The sequence below is a fragment of the Paramormyrops kingsleyae genome, chromosome 10 (assembly GCF_048594095.1).
Source record: "Paramormyrops kingsleyae isolate MSU_618 chromosome 10, PKINGS_0.4, whole genome shotgun sequence".
NCBI classification, from domain to species: Eukaryota; Metazoa; Chordata; class Actinopteri; order Osteoglossiformes; family Mormyridae; genus Paramormyrops; species Paramormyrops kingsleyae.
Window position 1 is genome coordinate 20,136,719 of NC_132806.1, and position 14,375 is coordinate 20,151,093.

Below are 14,375 nucleotides of genomic sequence, written 5' to 3' on the forward strand. Positions count from 1 at the left end.
GGGCCATGCTCAGGGGCCCAACAGAAATGCCACTATTCTGTCGAGGGCGGGACTCAAACTGGCAACCTTCCGATGACAAAGAAGTACAATCCGCGACGCCACCCCCAACTTAATCACGGGGCAAGGCTGCAACTCTGTGATGAGGGTCAGAAACACACACACTCGTGTATGGATGCATGTTACCTATTAACACACACATAACCAAGTCACACCTTGGCCAAAGCCAGCTGGGCAAACAGGGAACAGGCTTTAACTGTAGAAACGACAAAGACTCCCCATTCCCATGGCCACCTGCGTCCCCTCCCCGCACTCACCATCCGACACTCTTACACAGACACGGTTCATTTAACCGGACTCTCCGAAGGGATGAAACACGAGTCACGATGCCTTCCGGATTCCCCTTTCACTCCGTGGTACGACTAGTGTTACAGAATACCCGTCAAAGACCACCGACTGGAATGACTGTAGCTTTTAAGCTTGGCAGCAGCGTGCATGTGACATCACAGTAGGACAAAGGAACAAACGGCAATTTACATAACAAACAAGTGAAGGCAGAAAAGCAATATTCTGATGTATCGATGGATTCTGCTCGGGCATGTCCAAGGGTTGTGGGTTCAGTTCCTTGTCTCCGCTTTGCGTCTGTGGATTTGTGAGTTCTCTAAGCACATTTCCTCCAGGTGCTCCAGTTTCCCCAAGAGTAAAAAAAAAACAAAAAAAACAAGCGGTTAGGAGATTTGGTGTCTCTAAACAGCGAACAGCCCCTGCAGTAGGTGGGTATGACATCCTGGTTGTCCCCCTGTGCTGTGCCTCCTGCTTCCTGGGATAGAGTAGATGCTGATGGTGACCCTGTACAGGATAAGCAGTCATGGAGGATGGATAAATGCAGTCATGCAACTAACTAGGAGGAAGTCTTCATAATCTGCTTTCTTTATCTAGAAGCTGTTGTCCATTTTACAAAAAAGCTACGAGAAACTGAAGGGTATGAGTTCACCTCTTACTGAGGCCATCCCACAACAACATTGACTTTTATTATTTTTTTTTCTTGTTGTGTTATTGTTCCGGGGGATTGTGGGAAGAGACAGACTGCAGGAGATGATTACCACAGCCCATGCCACACGTGCTCCTAGCCAAGGCTGGCACGTAGCTGCAGTCGCGCTGCTGGGAGCACGCGGACAGACTCCAAGTGAGGAGGGGGGGGGGGGTAGAAGCGTGGAGCCCCCCCTCCGCCCCCCCCCAGGGAGGCACCGTGAGATCGGGCCCTTTTCTACTCCCCCCAGGAGGTTGAGCGGGAGGCCAGCTACCAGGCATTCTCCATTCAAACCGCTGCGGTGCCAAACGAAGCACGCCCAGCACAGGCAAAAATGTTACACGCCGTAAAGGCCATGGGTGCGACTGCTGGAAATGCCAGAGTCGAGGTCGAACTGAACAAAAAAAAGTAAGCGGATGCCTATTCGGTGTTGCTATTTCGTTTAGAGCCCTTTCGCCAGACAAAGGTCCTCGCAGGCTCCAAGCGTTCTAACGGACCATTGAAAAAATAAATAAAAATACTTGTTATTCATCGCTGCATGAAGGCCAAGTGCGATTTCTATGTGAGGGCTGTGATGTCGCCAACCTCGTCCCACAGCCAAAAACGTTTGATTCGCTGCCGGCAACCTCAATGCGGTGAACATTTTTTTCCCCCTCATCAAAGAACAACAAAAAAAATAATCAAGAACAAAAATACTGGCCACAGACCAAGAAACGACTCACACACTAAATTATATATCTGTAACATCTCTGTAAATATATGGGGGTGCCAAAAATATTCTTTTTTATCACTGCTTATGAAAGGTACCCGACTAAAGCTCAAAATTCATTAAAAGTTATCTGGGAAAAAAGCCAGCATGTATGTGGAGAATTAAATCCGAAACTAAGAAAGTTGCTGAAATCGGCAAACGCATAAGGTGTTCGGCACGGACAGATAACATCCAGGCTGAAAGTGTTTCTGGCTGTACGCTGCAGCGGTTCCCTTACAGTGATAAAATAATGGAGGCGAGTTCTGTGATTTCTGTGCATGTTTTGATAAAAAAAAACACACACAGAATACAACTGGACTTAGGATTGTGATCAAGTGTAGATCAGTAACTGGCTTGATTAAAAAGGCTGCACATTTGACAGCTTGCTCTTGTACCTTTCAGCAAGGTGAATTGTTGCAATAACATACCTTCAAAGAACATGCTGGATTTAAGGATCGCCTGTACAGAGGTGATGTACATTAATATGGTCTTTGCGTCCATTGCTATATTAAGCCATTTACCGGCAGTGGAACCTTTTTATAAAGACATTTTCAAGCAAAAATAAAATCATGCAAAACTTGTATCGGTGCCACCCCATGAATCAGGAGCCGGAAATTGTAACAGGCTCTCCAAGTAAAGGTATGGAGACCTATAATGCGTCCCAGTCACCTCTGCCCTCCAAAGGCCTCGTCCGCCACCAAGATCAAAGTCAGACGGTGCTTCCAAAGGAGAAACAGAAGTGTGGAGGACACGTCTCTGCAATCACCGATCCAAGACCGTCTAATAAAACCATCTGAGGTACCACCTTCCATTCAGGTTTAGCTGGCACGCGGCATCCCTCGCCGGCGCGGCCCATGGGAGCTCGGCCTCGACAGTCACAGCGGGGCACAAGGAGAGAATGATGCCACCCGGGGCTCCGTGCCATAGCAGGAGAGCCGCGGAGAAAGAAGCCCAGCATTTAATGACCTCTCATTTGTCCGTCTGACTTCTCAGAAGGAAGGAAAATACTAAATAAACAAAGAGGGAATGCACTCTTGCTGGCTGAGAGCGAGGTGCCGTTGAAATGACCAGCACGGGCAGCTACGCGATGTGCCCTGTGTGCCCGCTGCTGGCACGGCTCCTCTGGATGAGGCCAGGGAGATCGGGCACGCCCCACTGGAGTGCATTTATCCGGTGCAGATGCCGGGGTGGACCCTGGGCACAGAGCGCCCGTCACGCTGGGGGCCCCGCCAACTCCATTACTCACTACTGACTGGCAACACATTTCCCTGCTCTGGGGACAGTGAAGCAGAGCCGACCGGCACCAGCCCACATTGACCCTTTAAGCTCTGTTTCCCTCCAGTCCTCCCATTACGTTAAGTTACACTTATTTAAGGGGAGGGTCCCCTCGGTCGGCTTTGCCAACTGTGGGGCGACGCAAATACTGAGGAGGGTTCAAAATTACGCTTATACTATTTGGGTACCGGGGGCATTTGACACCTTCTGCCATTTTACTTCCACTGGTCCTCTTTTGCCTGGGAGGGAATAATGAAACGTTGTAATGAAAGGAGGCTCATATAAGGAACAAACTTCCAGTCCAATTAGGAAGTCTGGTTGTAAAATCACTCTCATTGATCTTGGACATTCATTAGTGAGAGGCTGTGTGGCCCAAGCACTAATTCAGCCAGCACTATTCTGAGTAGACACATGAAAACATGCATTTACTCCCATCTAAAGACACACAAAGATTTATTTTTAGAGTTGATATGCATGTGATGTATGATCTGCTTTGCTTGTACGTCACTTTGGACAAAAGCATCTGATGAATAAATGATGCAGAAGATCTGAACAGCAGACCAGGGACAAACAACCCAAAGCATCTCCATGCACATTAGTGGTGTAATGGTTCCGCATTTCGGTCCAGATCTCAATGTTGAGTCGTGATTCAGTTTTTTTTTTGGTGGTGGTGGGGGGAAGTGCGGGGGGTGAATAAGAAAAAAATTATCTTGAGCTAACAAAACTAGCCATACTTTTACCGCATGATCACTCAGTCACGACTGGACCAAAACAGTCACGTGACACACAGTTAGAATACAATGCAATAGGCATAATGGGTAATATTTACAAAATATAGTTTGCCATAACTTTAAATATAATAATAAATAATAATAATAATAATAATAATAATAATAATTAATTTTGTAACATTAGTAGCGCAATAAGAGCCCAACAGGCTACACCTGCAGCTGTGACAGCTGCTGATGTTGGGGGGGTATTCAGTCTTCCAGAGTTAGAATGTTTGTTTCGTGGTTTCAGTCTCAGAACCATTACACCATTAGTATACATTTTTTTTAAAAATTAAAAATTAATTGCAAATGTAATTATTGACTAATAATCAGCTGACATAATTTCTTCAAAGTTTCTAATGAAATGGCGGTCTGTTCTGCCATCTTCTAATTGGTCATCCAGGGCAGGGTCATGGGGGGTCTGCAGCCTATCCCAGGCAGCAGAGAGGACAAGGCTGGGGTCACCCTGGATGGGTTGCCATGGCCAATGGCATACTAGATATAAATCAATTGGAGGTCCAAATGCTTTTTTATTATTTAGTAATCCATACTCGTAGCCAAAAAGACAGGTAATGAGTTACAGGCAGTAGATCAGTGAATGGAGGATAAATTATCCATAGTAACAATGAGGAGAGCCGCTCAATACAAAGCAGAACCCACAACACCTCACAATGAACAGATAAACAACCGGTATTTACCTGAGGATGATTGGAGGAGGGTAACTGGTTCTATAGGAGACCCAGGCTGGATCCAGGATCCAGGCTTGGACTGGATTGGGACCCAGACACCAACTGAAAAGAAGGTTTATTACTGAATGAATAATGATTAACGTATAAAGGGACTAGTTATTTAATGAAGAATCAATTGGTAACGGTTATAGGTATTTTGAAAACACTGCACAGATAAAAATGTCAGATAAGAGATTTCAAAACTAAATTAAAGAGAAGCGAGCACCTTTAATAGTCTGCCTTACAGTTAACGTGAAACAATGATGTTATGGAGAGGTGGACATTTCAGGTCCAGAAAGCAAAAATCCAAACCAGGACTTTGTTTCAACCAACAAGTTCAGTACTTTGACTGTCTCTTTATACTCACCTGGCTGTTTGAAACAAGATCTTGGTCTGGATATTTACTTTCTGTACCTGGGATGTCTACCACTGGTTCTTTGTAATTGTATTGAACAGCTGGGCACCATGCTGCAGCTGTAAAGAGGTACACAACTGTCCGTCGGCGCCAGATGCAACGTGGCTGGTCACATGAGAGCAAACTGTGTCAGCCTCGGTTGCATCCCTCTCCAAGGCTTGTATCCACCACACTACATAACTATTTTTAACATTTCTAATTAGCAGGGCTTTCATTTCGGCTCGGAGAAGCAACCACCAGGGGTTACTCACTTGGAGAAAGACGATTTTCCAGCCTCTCCGCTTTTAACTATTTCTTTATGGTTCAAAAACGGAGCCGACTGCAGGGTCACGTCTTTAGGGCACAGCTCTACAAACTCAGTAAAGAAGGAAAGTATAGAAGCACAGAGAAAACACAGAGAAAACCAATCTTCTATTATCACAGAATAATAAAATTAAGCCAAAATATGCATTTTTTTGCAATATTTTTGAATTTTTTTCCACTTATTTAACCAAGAATTTCTTCTTTTATGGAAATGTTCAACAATCACAATTAAATACTGCATTACTTTAAGTATCACTGCATATACAGCACACTACACTTTCAAATATTAATGCATTCACTAAAGAAAGTAGTGTGGACTTTGACAATGAATATGTTTGTTTTGTATTTGCAAGTTCAAACAGATCAAAATGAAGAGACATCAATTCATAATTATGCCCCAATTTGTAGAAACAAAATTTCATTATACACAAAGTAACAGTGTTAGTGAGGTAAAAAACAGCCATTATTACAAGAACACAGCATTTTTAATGATGATTTTCCAAATAAAAAGCAGCCTTGAAATTTTAAACTTACCAGTCATTTTTATGACAAACAATTGTTATACTTTTTATTAATATTATCAAATATCTGTAGAACATTGTAGAAACTCTTCTTCTAATCACTTGAGAATGTGAGTTAAATGAATAAGCGTGTCTCAGGAAAGTTCCTTGTCATCTGCAGAACCATTGGGGCCTTTCCTTCTATAAGGACTCAGAAGGACCATCAGTAATAATCAGGATGCAGGGGGGGATGTGTAAACTCTGCCATGAAAAAAAATAACTGACATGATGAACAATTCATGAAAAATGTACCGGTGAATTCTGGTATACAGATTACTTCCTTAATTAGAAAATGCTGTGGTATTCATTTTTGTGAGCATCAGAAATGTTACATTTTACATTAGAAAAACACAAATCGGTATTGACACAAGGCTACCAACATAAATTTAATATTAAGCTTTTTTTGAAAAAAATCTCAACGCTTTTGTACTTCTAACATTTTAACTTGCCAATTAAAAAGAGACAGAGTAAGCACCATTTGTATTTATATGATTCATCCAATTACGACTTCAGCTTTGAATCTGAGTATCATCTGTGGAGAATTTATTTCACTGAGATGGTTATGATCTAAGGTTTAGAGTGCAGACTTTGCTTGTTTACCTTAAAGAAAAAAGCATTTAAATGTTTGCAATTGTAATAAAGTTAAGTGCTGCAAATTATAATGTCATTTTAAATTCAGCACCGACAGGGCAACCAACAGAAGCCGCGTTACTTCTGTCGGCCTCAGGTCGGGCCCTTGGCGCGTGACGTCACGGGCCTGCCGTAGAGGCAGCTGCACGAGTATCCTCAGGCCATCCCGAAGGCGCGCGGTTGGTCGCCCATCACGTGGGCCTCCCCACCTTCCTTCTGCTGATTCAGCCGTTTCTGGTTCGCTTCGTGCACTATTTAATACCGATAATTCTTAGTTAGAGTATAATTAAAGAAGGAGCACATTTTTACGGTGAAACTGCGTCATGGCCAAAAAGTTGAGCAGGGTTGCCAACGTCGGTCAGCTGGCTGATGTGAGATTTTTAATTCCAGACAGTCTGCATGTAGGAGTTTAATTACCTTGTAAATATAGTCTGTAGGATTTGCAAACCCCAACGATTTTTATGTTGCTAATTTTAGGTCTATAATGGAATAATATAGATTTGCTGTAAGAGTTTTGAAGCGGGTGTCACGCCAGACACGTGAGAGGTGACAACCCTGTTTATTTGATATTGCATTGTAACATTTAGCACTGTTTAATATATTTCTATTTAAACAACATACATGATTACAACTTCCATAGGAAACGATACGTAGTAAAAGGTCACCAACAGGATCTTTTAAAATATCCCAGTCCCCGATTCTCGTTAGATTGCAAAGCTACGGACATACCCAGCACCCACAGAGATACCATTTGGGTTTTAACACAACTGTAACGGTAGCGTGACTGAAAGAGGTCTGAAATATTAACCGTATTAAACACATTAAACATTAACCGTAAAGACAAATGTAGGGATCCATATTTCTTCCACAAACTTTCTATTCAACAGTACCCACCTGGGGCTCTTTTATAATGACGGTCGAGCTATTCTAAGACACGGCTACACGAGCGCCGCGGTGTCGCACCCACGAGCCCCGGCGAGCTCACGTGCACGGAGCAGGTCTGTAAGCGGGAAGCTGCAGTCGAGCTGCGCGCACACGACGAGCGCCCAGTGCGCTGACCCCCCTGCGCGCACACGACACCGCCCAGTTCACCAACACGTGTGAAACCCCCCCCCCGGAAAGGAGTAGCCGAGGATTCACGGTATAATTTAAGTTAAGCCATCTTGTTTTAGGTATCGGGAAAGTTCATGTTGTTTGCAAAGCGCTGCTTGGTATGCAGCCAAACACACATTTCCTTTTAACAGGAACTAGGATGACCAAATATGAACTCATCCCTGCTGATCCTCACATGGTTCTCAGCATTTGTGGTGAACATCCAGTACTGTTTATTGCAGCTGCTAACTTAAGCCCCTTCCCCCCCAAAAGGAGTCACCTGTCGTTATGAAATTCCTTTTGACTCCAATAGGTGTCAGCAGCGGGAGAGAATTCCAAACCGAACGTACAGCGCTCCTCTAACGTCGACAGAAAGTAATGTTTGTATTAAATTATTTTAATAACGTCGGTCTCAGAACAACGCGCTCTCCTCAGCAGAATTCCCCGCAGAGGTAATTTCGCACTGTAAAAAGCTTCACGGCTAATAGGAGTCTTTAACATTATCGGACTCTGCCTCTCCAATATTAAGCATGTATATCCCCGTATAATATGTAGAATTATCTTTCAGCTGCATTTCAAGTATGTCAAAGTTTCCTCTATCAAAAAAGTGCATGTACTTTTGGGTATTCAGTTTTATATATATCTTTAATCAGACATTTAACATGATGCGAAAGGCCACACGGTGCAAAATGAATTATGGGATTTCACGAAAATTGTGGGACATTACGTAGATCCAAAAAAGAACGTTATCACCACCTGGGGACTGATGATATAAAAGTGGTAAGCTTATATATATATTTATAAAAATGCCAGGCATGTATTACAAATGTATTACTAATATAAAGATAAGTCAGCAATAATGTAGCGAGTTGGGTTCATTAATTGCAGGACTCCGGTGTTAACTCTCACAAACCAGAAGATAAGAATCAGGTTTGCCAAATTCATGACCTCAGAGACACATTCAGGTTTTATCACATCCCCAGGGTGAGGAGAGGGCAGACAGCTCCCCCTTTGGCCGCTGGCACGGGGGCAGTGCCCATCACTCAGGCCGTCACTGGCTGAGCCGGGATCTCCCACATGCTCTTTCCATCACACACGGCCCACATAGGGAAATTAAACTGGACAGATGTGAGATTTATCGACCATATTTTTGATGTGTATGTTGATGATTCCATGTCCCACTCTCGCTAATGTGGGGAAGCAAATAAAAAAGGCCAATAGGATGTTGGATTACATCTCTAGGTGTGTGGAGTTTAAGTCAAGGGAGGTGATGCTACGATTATATAATTCCTTGGTAAGGAATTATATAATCCTATAATATTGTGTTATATAATCCTATAATATTGTGTGCAGGTTTGGTCACCATACTTTAAGAAGGACATTGCTGCCTTGGAAAAGGTTCAACATAGGGCTACAAGAATGATTCCTGGTCTTAGAGGAATGTCTTATGAGGAGAGGTTAGCTGATCTGAATCTGTTCAGCCTCGAGCAAAGGAGACTAAGGGGGGACATGATCCAGGTATATAAGATTCTAACAGGTCTGGATGCTGTTCAGCCAAATGGCTACTTTAATATTAGTTTAAATACTAGAACTCGTGGCCATAGGTGGAAATTAGCGAGAGAACATTTGAATCTGAATTTGAGAAAACACTTCTTTACAAAGCGTGTAGTTAAAGTATGGAATAGTCTTCCTGTTCAGGTAGTGCAGTCTAAAACCCTGGGTTCCTTTAAATCAGAGCTAGATAAGATTTTAACAACTCTGAGCTATTAGTTAAGTTCTCCCCAAACTAGCTTGTTTGTAAATTTCTGTTCTTATGACACGCCGGGTATCATTTCATACGCGATGTAGCTAAATGAGAACTTTTCAAAATATGGACACATACAATGAAGTGAATGTCTGACACTTTAAATGGCTTTACACATTAGATAACAAAAACGAGACAATAATGAATGAATAAATAAAACAGGCTGTACAAAACAATGCAACGTTCGACTAGGGCTATGCAGATCTGACTCTTTGCGGCTCATGTCGTAAAACCTGAACAGTCTGGCGTAACCTGATCACCGTCAGACTCACACAGATACACACGCTAATTATGTAGGTTCACCCCGCCCACCAGCGACAGACGCTTGACGTTGCCCCTGTTTGTGGCAGCGTGTTTGCACTGGTTGGCCATCTGCCAGCAGGGTCAGCAGGGGCACGTCACCTGTGAAGCAGGTGGCATTAAGGCATCTTCAGTATGCTCCTGTTTTTTTGTTGCGGGCAAGAGGAGCCCAGCCATGGCAAAAGTATTTCGACAAGTTCCGGAGCGCCCTGGAGGACAAAGCAGTGCCGCAGCCCAAACTGCGCCTTGGTCGCGTTACCACGCAGTTCACGCATCATGCGCTGCACCAAGTTAAGGTTATTATCTGGACTCGGGCTCAGAGAGTCAAGGATGTGAAAATGAGCTATTTGCGCAGCGTTCTTAGTGGTTTTCAGGTGGATGGATTACAAATAAGAGAGTGAATTGATTTTACATTATTTCATGGTGGCGAAGCTAATGTAATATTCATTTGGCTAATAGCATTGGAGCTCATTAGCGCGCTACTGTGCTGCAGTATGCTGGCACCTCCCAGCAAGGCAAAGCAGACCAAATACAGCGGTCCCCAGCGATGGTCTCCGGGCCGAGCAGCGCACCGTGCTGACGATAGCTCTGAGAACACGCCAGCGGAAGCCACACCTTCGAAGAACAGGAAGAAAGTGCCTTACATGTTTAGAGGTGAGCTTACAGCAACCACTGCCTTCCTCCTGAAAAGCTTATTATCTATAGATTGATAAACAGACTAAGCAGACACACATTTCCTGTTGAATATGTGTGATATACACACCAGTAATGAACATCTTGTAATATGTATACAAACCCATATCATTCCGCCTGTGACCTGTTGACCTGTGACAAAGAGTACTCTGCATAAAATTAACACACACAAACACGTAATGGCTCAGCCCGGTTTACCTCAACGGTCCAGACAGAGATTAACTGTCCCGCTATAGTCCGTTTCACGGGAGTGACGCAAACCTAGGGCTTATAAATAAAACATGCAGCAGGTGCCAGAAACGGAGAGGCGCTGTGTTTTTCTCTGGTTGCCGCTTTGGGGCTCAGCAGCCAGCCACACGGGAGGCAGAAACACTCTGTCCCATCCCCATTACCAAATGATGGCATCCGGCCCCAGTCGGACCCCAATTCCAACGTAGTCCCCCCGAACAACAGACAGACGAACAAGACAGGCTAGGGTGATGGCAGACAGTGCATGATTACGTAAGACCCAGCGACAGTGCTGGAGATGCATAAAAGGGCAGTGCACTCTGGGTACTGGGTATTGTCCTTCTCACATGCATGTTTTTTTTTTTTTTTTTTTAAAAAAAAAAAGTCAGGGGCTGTAAACAGAACAGGCTGCAAATACGATTATGACGCCAAAAAAAGGACACAGCGTTTGCATTTGCCGAATCCCTGCAGCAGTGTAATGCATCATATCCAAATATCACTCCGGACCACCATCAAATGCGCTCGTTCTTCTTGGAGCGCCATCTTGACGGATCTATGGCAATGACAAAAAAAGGGAAAACAATGCATTTTTCCTCCAGAGTGAAATACACAGCTGACCCCTACTTCCCACATGTACCCCCCCCCTTAGTCCATAATGAATCCAGCCGCATAATCGGAGTCCATACAGCTCCGCCTGCACGTCTTCATTGTCCCACTCCTGCAACAAAGGCATTTCTGCCTCATTATTCCCCTTCGGTCGGATTCCCTTTCTGGCTTACTACGAAGAGTTATACAGATGCTTTAATGAAACGTCAGCAGAAGATATTTATAAGATATCGAACTGGCGCGTCTGTAATGCAAGGGGACGCGATTAAAACTGACGCACATGTCTGCTGTAAATCTGCCCTCCTCCCCTGGCCTCACGTGTGCAATCGATCTCCGGTCCCACCACATCATCTAACATCTGAAGTCGGGTCCCCGGCCCACTGGTCGGCGTGTCGCCAGCAGCGGCTACGAAGCAAAAAGGGTAACGGCACAACTGGTAATCTAGGACACTTATTAGAAACAGGGTCTATTCCCAACTAAAGAAATGGTTCGACTGGACAGCCGCTGTGGGGTGGCCCCCAGAGACCGCTCTGCCATCGATTTTTGTCTGGATCTTCATCTTTGCCACCCATCAATAAGAAACGATGGAGTCACCCCCCCATCCTCGGACACTAGCTGCCCACAGCACAACATGCTACAAATATCCATGGCAAAGCATCTGACGGTTTTCCCCGACAGCCCTTGTCTATCAAGAAGGAGCCTCATGTATTATTACATTGTGGTTGAGCTGAGATGATGAAATCAAAGGCAACTGTGGATAACCGAACAAAGTATGCAGAGGTTGACTTGATTCCATTCTCGCCAGATGAAGAAAATGAAAGGAATTGAACGGAGGAGGATTGGAAAGACCTCCTAGAGATGAGAGTTCATCTACTCCAGCCCTAAAAAGGGCCCTGGTCTCTATACGCCTTTGTTCCAGCCGAGCACAGAACCACCTGCATTGCACTAATTGCTGTCTTGAGCCAGTTTACATCCCCCACCCTGCAGGGCTTGCGTGGACTCCTAGGTCTACGAAGAGTGGGAAAACCAACTGAACTCAGGTTCTGTAGTAAGACCAAACTGGGCAAGCGATGGACAAGATGGACAAGATGCCCCAAAGTAATTCACATCACATAGGCAGATGTCACAATGGCACCCACCCCTGAAGAGGCTGCAAGCATGGTCAACAAATGCATTGCCCTCTCTGGGGTGGAGGGGAAGTACAGTTTCCAGACAGAGAAGCAAAGATGACACACCCATGTGAGGCAGGGAGCAGATGGCATGGTGTAGAAGCTACCGCTCTCTTTCCCTTTTTCCACCGGTGCTCCTCATCCAGACCCATAGAACTTCAACCACTAACAAGGAAAAGGCAGAGGGGGCTAAAGCATTCCCCTCGGACGTCAATACTGTGGTCTCTTATTACAGATTTAGACCCAGGGTTGCCTGCCTCTACAGCATAGACAAATAGATACTAGGGTGTGTGTAGGGCCCTTCTTTGTGGCAAAGGTGACTACTTGCTTCATGTCATAGTCTACCCTTGTACAACACCAGTGCTACAACACAGATGGGGCATTCACCACATCTTAACAGTCTTCCCACGCTTCCTGGGGAAGCCAGCAGTCAACAGTAACTTCAAACCACCTATCTCTTAAAGTCCAGTGTTATCCAATGTGGTCCTCGGGGACCCACAAACAATTCATGTTTTTGATCTCTCCCAGCTCCCTGTATAGGCCTGTATCCATAGGAAAGATCACGTCTACTGATTTGTGATTGATTATATATTTTTTTTTGCATTTTATTTAGGAGATACTTTTACCCAAAGCAACGTGCATTTTTCATTCATTCATTTATCTGTTTTTGAGAAAGCAGGGTGTCTGGCAGGGAGCTCGGAGGGAGCAAAAGCGTGTGCTGGCTGTGGGTCCCCAAGCACCAGATTGGGAAACACTGGCTTAAACCATTCAGAATCGACACCACATCTGTCCATTGTCTCATCCACAAGCCCAGAAACAATAATTAAATTCTGAAATAAATAACACAGACATACGGCATCGTTTCTTGGCTAATATAGGCACGCACATTCAGCTGGCTTTGGCGGACATTGATTTCCTGTACGCAGGCTCACTGTCTCATGCTAATAGCATCCCTTCATTTCACATGCAAAACTCAAGCAACTAATTTCCAAGCGCTAATGAACGTGGCTCGGAAAAGCAAGCCGGTACATGTAGGAGGAGCCTCTGGGCACAGATGATCTCTGCGTGTGTTTGTTTGGGGGGGGGGGGGGGCAGCAGGAAAGACCCAAGGGGGGGGGGGGGGGTGACAAACCTCCAACAATTTATCTTCTGCATGTGAATGAAAAAAGGGGTTTCTGCCACGAGCTCTCTTCCTAGACGAAGTGCCCTTCTTGGAGCTGAATGCCTCATATTGGCCTTCACGAAGGATCACATGACTCTCAGGGAATGCACCTCCTAAACAGGCCTCCCGATTTCACAAGATCTTTACATCCGTTTTCATATTTTATTCATTTACCTGGGGCTCGTGTCATCTAGACTGATACTGCTGTTGTACCAAAACACAACAACGGGTATAAATCACAGCGTACAGCAAAGTTACGATAACAGCACAGGAAAAAAAAACAGTAGCCTACAGATAATAAGCACACATGTGCTTTGGCACATTATCATAACATAAAGGTGCAAGGTTTGAATTATTGGAGTACGGCCTACATGGAAGATATGAAACATGACCTATTGTTTCATATGGAAAAAAAGCCCCAGCAGGAGGATATAAATCAGACATGTCTCAAACACTCATTGCTCCTCCCTCACCAGACTCAAAAAATAGCTACTGGGTGCTTCGATGTATGATACATATTACTGTGTTATGTATGTAAAATAAGACAAAAACCAAAAGAAACAGCAGGTGGACTCTGGAATAGGTGTGCAAATAAACAAATAAAGCAGCGCAACATTACAGTAACTAACAATAAATAAACAACTATATTATGTGTACTATTACAGCAGTTATGTCATTTATTTAAACTTTATTTTACCAGGTAAATTAACTGAAAACCAGTTCTCACTGCTTTAGGTGATATTCGGGAGAAATAGCAGATAACACATCGGAACTTCCTGGGATACAAACGTCATGTGTGTGACTAAAATCTTCAGCCAATAAGGGCAAAGTTGTGTCGTCATGGAGGCGGTTCCAGTTTGTGCAG

At 44.4% G+C, this 14,375-nt stretch overlaps 1 long non-coding RNA gene across 3 annotated transcripts; it reads right to left on the minus strand.

Annotated features, from left to right (window-relative positions):
• Positions 1-4,519: 4,519 nt before the first annotated feature.
• On the minus strand, positions 4,520-7,505 carry LOC111843709 (uncharacterized). Of its 3 annotated transcripts, XR_002838234.2 has the most exons (4): positions 7,351-7,505; positions 5,801-6,027; positions 5,215-5,318; positions 4,520-4,611 (listed from the first exon to the last, which is right to left on the minus strand). It is a non-coding gene; the product is annotated as an uncharacterized lncRNA (long non-coding RNA). The 3 variants fall into 3 exon arrangements; XR_002838236.2 differs by lacking the exon at positions 5,801-6,027 and having other exon boundaries at positions 5,215-5,311; positions 7,351-7,491; XR_002838233.2 differs by lacking the exon at positions 5,801-6,027 and having other exon boundaries at positions 7,351-7,491.
• Between the last annotated feature and the right edge of the window lie 6,870 nt (positions 7,506-14,375).